The following is a 7,457-nucleotide window of genomic DNA, read 5'->3' as shown; positions in this document are numbered from 1 at the left end:
TCGATACAGTGTCTATCTATTTTTGTCCATATACTTTGTATATAGACTTTCTATAGACGAAAGTCGATAAGATTTCAATTTCTTTTTATCTACTTGCAGTCTATAGAAAAAATTCGATAAGGTGTTTGTTTCTTCTTTGTCTATTTCCCCTCTATATGGACTACCTGTAGACGAAAGCCGATACAGTTTCTATTTATTTTTGTCCATACTTTGTCTATAGACTCTCTATATTATGGACAATATAGTCGACAAGGTTTCTATTTCTTTTTCTCTACTCGCGGTGTATTGAATATGTATAGGAGAAAGTCGATAATTTGTAATTCCGAGTTCCCATACCCCCCGCCCTCTGCGAACGCGATGATATGGCACTGGTTCATGCACGACGGCACCGCAACTCCGGCGCGGCGGGCAAACCGTGCAGACTGCTAGTCTGCGTTCGGTGCAGCTGCCCCGAACGAGGATCGCGGCGGAGCAGGCACCGTCCGAGTCACCAAGGTCTTCCAGGCACCCGAAGGCCCTAAACCTGGCTGCTTCCCGGACGTACACTTCGCGAAGACCAGGTGGTGAAGGTCAGATGGTGATGATGTGGCAAAGGTGGTGAATAAGTGGCGAAAGCCGGCAGACCAGGTGGTGAATTCACCACCTGGTCTTCCTCTGAGTTGTCGTGGTCTTGCATGTCTATAGATTCACAATAGACAAACATCGTTAATCTGGGCCCAACCCGTGTACGCTGTAACCAAGCGCAGGTACCGGTGGATAATACGTAGCTGCGCTTGATATAAGCCACTGAAGTTGTATACTGCTGAGATTGCTGTAGAGCCTATTTGTAGACATTAGTATACACATAGTGTATACCTCCGCATTTGTTGACCACATGATATCATCTACGTAGCCGCTCTCGGCAATCCCAAGACAGTCTTCACAGTTGTCGCATCACTTTTGCGGCAGTAGAATAAAGTAAGCAAAACGCCGATCCAATTGTTATAATAGATGTTATGAACGCCAGCTTCAGCTACAAGTGGATTCCAAACAGGCATCAAGCTAACAGCAAATACACTCGTAATGTTTGTAGCTGACAACGCGGACTTTGTGAATGTGCGATGAACCGATGTCGCGCATGTGGTCTTCGCGTTGTGTGTCGTCCGATTCTCGGATACATTTCACATTGTCTTCATATCTCGGCTGCGTCACTAACATCGGGCGGTTTTTTGTTGACTGATATCCTGCGCTATAAACCTATCAAAGTTTCTCATTCACTTAAAATAGGTGCCAAATTCTCTGAGCCCACCCAGTATTTCGCCGGCGGTATGCCTGCGCAGCCACGCATATGAGTACCTCAATGCTGTACTGATTGCTTTGACCTATCATCGGAACAGAAAATTAGCACTAACATACGTGCGGGCATCACATTTGGCGGTACGCTGGAAGATATGCTACAAGTACGCTGTATTACTAATCGACGCTGGCAATAATGCGTCTGAAACGTCTGAAGGGCCCTGTAACGGCTTTTACAAACAGCGCATTCATGTTAGCGTTCCAGTCTCATACGATAGCCCACAGCGTTTGTCATACAACCTACCAGCGCATTTCCTTCGTCCATGAAAAAAGATGAATAGTGGTGTTAAAGATGAATAAGCCACCCGTTCCGGCGCGCATGGCGCGCAGAGAGAGAGAGAGAGAGAGAGAAAGAGACAAAAAAAAATGAAGGAGGAAAAGGCGCTCACACTCCTCCGAGCGCGCACGCCCTCGCGCGCGGAGCTCCTGCGCATGCTCGGAGCTCTTGCGCATGCGCGGCGGTGCGCCGTCTCAACGAGTGCGCCAGGCACGTAAACGGTTGTACCGGTGTGCGGTGTATGCCTGAACGTCGGTGTCTGTGTATGCGTGTCATCTTTGTGGCATCACACGTCAACTACACTGAACGGTAAGCTTTAGCAAAGACGTTTTGCGTCAATAGCTCATGATTATGTGAGCGCATCTCTTAGCGCGAAGCGGCTTCATGTAGCGCAGGCGACTCGGGTATAGTGTCGGTTTGTCGTTGACATGGTTTGATAACGCGCTCTTGTTCTCGCTTCTACTATACGGAATGTTTTACGGCGAGCGATCGCTCGGGCTTGTTGATTTTAGCATTATAGTTTACGTGCGTAAAGAAGGACGTACACCATGTTTTAACTTGATACTGTATGTTGTGTATGTTGTGTATGTTGTGCATTGTGTATGTTGGGCAGCCAGTGCGGTAGATCTAATTTCGTGGCGCTTGATCCGGCCGCGATGAATGCTGCGCCGCATGTCTAGTGAAATTCTCGTGACACGCTTTACGTATATATCTCGAAATTGTGTTAGCATCAAGAATGTTCAGACAGACACGTATAGTTGAATAACTGCTAACGTACTCGAATGAAAGGCCGTGTTTGCGGGGCATGCATCAGCAGTGTGTGCGCTGCCGTTTTCGCATCGTTTGGGAACTTACCGCAAGTTAATTTTGGGAAGTTACCGCAAGCAAAACACGAGACTTGAAGAAATATCAAGCAAAAATCTCTAATTCACCCAATCTATTTATATGCAACCACAAACGCTTTGGAGCATCAAACCTGCGATAAGCTCAGTCACTTGCAGCTTCGCAACTTAGCCGAAAAAATTGGAGAACACTAAATTAGTCGTTCCGGGAAGCACCTTTACACGTTTCAAACTGAAGGCATTGCGTTTGACGGTAGTTGGAAGATTTTTTTTTTGTCTCTTTTTTTAAACAGTTTAGCAGCAGAAGTTATCTTTCGAGCTATATGAAAAGCGTTAAGCGCCTTTCGATGCTTCGGCGTTATGCAGTTTACGTGCTCTTAATCACTAGGCAGCTGCTGGCGCAGATTCGCATTGTGCCAGTCGTGCATGGTATGAAGCCCTTGTCGTGTGTAATAAGTGTTCCGGTTTTCATTACTGTTGCATGTAGTGCCGTCGTCTTGGACAGACTGCATACTATATGCGCTGTACAAAAGAAAAAAGAGCCAGATTATCAATTTGGTGGTCTTTTCTTAGTAGATAACGCACAGATTATTCAAATAATTCAGTGGACATTGCATTTGTTCTACCCTTATCACCACGCCTAAGAGATTGTAACATGTTTTAGTTGCTAAGTAACCTGATCAGTACGCCCCCATTCATGTGCATTCTACTGAAAGTGTGGCAAATGTATTCATCTCGAAGTATGAGAAAAGAGACATTGCAGACTGTTCTAAACGGAAATAAATTGCAAATGTTAACCTGATTGTTCAAAAGTGCAGTCAGTATGCTGAGCATGTTCGTTCGGCACGGGCATATTGCATTAACACCTGAAAAATGTGCACAGTCCAGCCGGGTATCTTTGTTTCAACAATTATTATTATAGGAATCGTTTGGGATTCTCGCATTTATTTTATTTTTATAAGTACACTGTGTGTCACATGAACCTGTCTTGAAACGAAACGTACCGTTGCTGGCACCGGCGACCATTACGGTTGTCTAACTGCTTATCACACTGTAATATAACGAAACATCATAATGGTACTGATTAATATTGCCATGTAGTCTTTAGTCAGAGAAACAAAGTTAAACTAGAGGCATAAGTGATGAGAGCAAATTATATAAAAAACTACTATTGAACCGTAAAAATATCTCATTGTATAGTTTTCGCTCACATTGTTGCATTTGTTTTACGTGTGTCTCTGTGTCTTCCGTGCTGTACTCGTGTGGCCATCAATGAGGAACTTGCCGAAGCCCTTGTCAGCTTTATTAAACAAGGGATTCAAGTCAGTTGCATCTAATACTACATATCAAGTGACCGACGTGTTATTCGTTTTATCTAAATATTATGGACTGGCAGTACTTGGCAAGCATTAAACCACAATATTTTTTTTTATTGCACTTAAGCTGCAGGCGTCATAGATTGCCAGAAAATTTTCATGAAAACAGCCAGGGAAGGCTTGGAAAAAGATCGGGAAATCTTAAAATGGCCACATAGGTATGCTGTCTTGTCATATGTCATACAACGTTACCAGAGAATCTCTGTGTTAAATATATTTTTAAAACCTTTCACTTCATAAAAATTGAGGGAAATTGGTCCTATTTATTGAAAAAAAAAAGAAAGTCAAGCATACTGACAAGGCATTTCTTACTCAATATGTTTTTTTTGCGTTAACGTCCTGAACCTCGATAGCCTAGAAAAAAATTTCATCTTTCAAAGCACCTTAAATAATTTACTGTGATAGAATTCATTCGAACTATATTATCAGTTCTGTTTCCTAGGAGGTGCATATCTGTCGTGCCATGACACAAAGTGCTCGTGTGGTATTTCGGGTGCTCATGTGGTATACCTAACTTGGAAACCTGTTAGCATGCCCAAGAGGCCTCATTACCTGCAAGAAATTAAGTGACCATATCAATACAATCAACCCATCTGCCTTCTGTTGAAGTTATGGCCAATGACCATTCATTTAAAAGTATGAGAAAGACATTTAAATGTGTATTAAGCAAAATAAATTACAATCTTAGGCATGATACTGTGAATATTCCAGTCACGTCTTCTGAAAATATCCCTCTGCACGGGCATACTTAACTACCAGCCAAAAAATTGTACAGACAGCACAACTGGGTAACGTTTCAGCAATAAATATAGAGACCATTTGGGATAAGTACATTAATGCATCATATATGAACTTGTCATAAAAGGGAACATACTGTTGCTGGCACGAGCAGCAGTTGTGACTGTTTAATTGTTCACCATACCATGCAATAAAACATTGTATAAAGGTACTGATTTGTATTGACAAGCAGCCCTTAGTCATAGTTAAACCGCATTAAGTATTGACTTAGATGGTTTGAGCAAATATATTAAGCTGCTTAATGAACATACAAAGAATACACACTTGTTATTTTTGCCTCATATTGCTGCATCTACTTATTTGCAGCATACACCTGCAGCACCTTTGGGACTAATGACACAAAGGTCAAGGCCAGCCTGGCGACCATGCTTGCCAAGGAGTAGTGTAAATATGTAATCTGTTTCCATAATTAGCATAAGACATGAATTTAAGGAATTCATATATTATATCGAGCAATAAAAACGGTTAATGCATTGCCGGTGCATTTGTTTTATTTTTTTTGCACTGCATGATTCAACACTATATAAATTCTTTTTGTTTATGCAACATATATGAAAGTACAGCTGGTTCAGGAGCATTATTAATCTGCTAACGGTAATGCATAAGTGCAGATGAAAAGGAACAGGTGCACATGCATAAATACATTCAAAACGTTTTGCTACCGCATGTAAAGAAAAATGTAAACTAACTTGTAAAAAAAAAAAACTAGTAGGTAGCCGCTATGGAGTTATGGCCTTAACACTCTTTGTAGACTTGTCTATAAAATGTCTGTGTCTATAGAGTGTCTGTAGATTAATGAAAATGCATGTTTGTTGACAAATGTCTGCAGAATGTCATAGAAGAAAGTGTATCGGATTATAAAGTTCTGTTTTTGTAGACTGAAGTCTATAGAATGTCTATAGACTATCTATATACATTTGTCTATAGACATTCCATAGACTTCAGTCTGCAAAAGTAGAAGTGTATATATAGTTCTACTTTTGTAGACTGAAGTGTATAAAATGTATACAGACAAATGACATCTATAGACATTCTATAGACTTCAGTTTACAAAAGTAGAACTGTAAGCCTATACACTTGTCCATCGACATTCTGCAGACAACTGTCTACAAACATGAATTTTAATTAATCCATAGGCACTCTATAGACTCAGACTTTTTATAGACTAGTCCATAAAAAGTGTATGGCCATAAGTCTATTGACAGTCTATAGGCTCAGACTTCTTATAGACTAGTCTATAAAATGTGTATGGCCATAAGTCTATAGATAGTCTAAAGACTCAGACTTTTTATAGACTAGTCTGTAAAAAGTATGGCCATCAGACTATAGACTGTCTATATGTAGTGTATAGACAGTCTATAGACTCAGACTTTTTATAGACTAGTCTGTAAAAAGTATGGCCATAAGTCTTTAGACTGTCTATATGTAGTGTATAGACAGTCTATAGACTCAGACTTTTTATAGACTATTCTATAAAAAGTGTATGGCCATAAGTCTATAAGCGGTCTATAGGCAGTCTATAGACTCAGACTTTTTATAGACTAGTCTATAAAAAGTGTATGGCCATAAGTCTATAGACCGTCTATAGACAGTCTATAGACTCAGACTTCTTATAGACTAGTCTATAAGAAGTGTATAGCCATAAGTCTATAGACAGTCTATAGACAATCTATAGACTCAGACTTTTTATAGACTAGTCTATAAAAAGTATGGCTATAAGTCTATAGACTGTCTATAGACAGTCTATAGACAATCTATAGACTCAGACTTTTTATAGACTAGTCTATAAAAAGTATGGCTATAAGTCTATAGACTGTCTATAGACAGTGTATAGACTGTCTATAGACTCAGACTTTTTATAGACTAGTCTATAAAAAGTGTATGGCCATAAGTCCATAGACTGTCTATAGACTAGTCTAAAGAAATGTCTATAGACAGTCTATAGACTCCATAGACAAATGTCTATAGACTGTCTATGGACTTTCTATAAAAATTTTTGTAAGGGTAGTCTCCAACTCAAGAGATCAGATAGAAGTCGCGGAACTGTCAAAACTGATCAACAAGGCGAAAGTAACGGATATTCAAAATTTTAATATGAGAAAGGCTGAGGAAGCAGTAAAAAATGCACGCGGCATGAAATCAGTGAGAAGAAAACTAGGCAAAGGACAAGCCAAGATGTGCGCACTGAAAGATAAGCAGAGTAATAACAGCAGCAATATAGAATTTAAAGTGGAGCAGCAGAAGAATTTTATATTGACCTGTACAGTAGCCAGAGTAGCCACGCTACCTTCATCCGAAGTAGTAATGAACAGGTTACAGAGGCTTCCTCTGTAACTAGGGATGAAGTTAGAAGGGCCTGTGCAAGACATGAAACGAGGAAAAGTGGTAAGAGAAAACGGAACAACATTCAGTTTAATCAAAGATGCAGGAGATATACTGCTAGAAAAACTTACGGCTCTTTACACGCAATGTCTCACGATTTCTATTGTTCAAGAGAACTGGAAAAATGTCACCCAACACTATACTAATCCACAAAAAGGGAGACATTAAAGAAATGAAAAATTAGAGGCCCATTAGCCTAATTTTGAGTACTGTACAAAATATTCACCAAGATAACTTCCAATAGAATAAGGGCAGGACATAATATTTTTCGAAGACCCGCAAGGTGGAGAGAAGTAATTATTAAGGGAAATGACAAGTTGCTGATAAATTACACTTCGCCCTGTCGTCTGCTAGCCACCTGGTTAGCTCAGATGGCAGAGCGGCTGCCCTGGAAAGGCGGTGGTCCCGGGTTCGAGTCCCGGACCAGGACAAATTATCTTTCAACTG

The 7,457-nt window shown here is 40.4% G+C and overlaps 1 long non-coding RNA gene across 1 annotated transcript; it reads left to right on the top strand.

The window, feature by feature from the left end:
- The first annotated feature begins 792 nt into the window (after positions 1–792).
- On the top strand, positions 793–5,106 carry LOC129384549 (uncharacterized). Its single transcript, XR_008612257.2, has 2 exons — positions 793–1,921; positions 4,935–5,106. It is a non-coding gene; the product is annotated as an uncharacterized lncRNA (long non-coding RNA).
- Positions 5,107–7,457: the final 2,351 nt, after the last annotated feature.

This window comes from Dermacentor andersoni, chromosome 5, assembly GCF_023375885.2.
Source record: "Dermacentor andersoni chromosome 5, qqDerAnde1_hic_scaffold, whole genome shotgun sequence".
NCBI classification, from domain to species: Eukaryota; Metazoa; Arthropoda; class Arachnida; order Ixodida; family Ixodidae; genus Dermacentor; species Dermacentor andersoni.
Note: the sequence above shows the minus strand (reverse complement) of the source record. Positions and strands in the feature narration are given on the sequence as shown.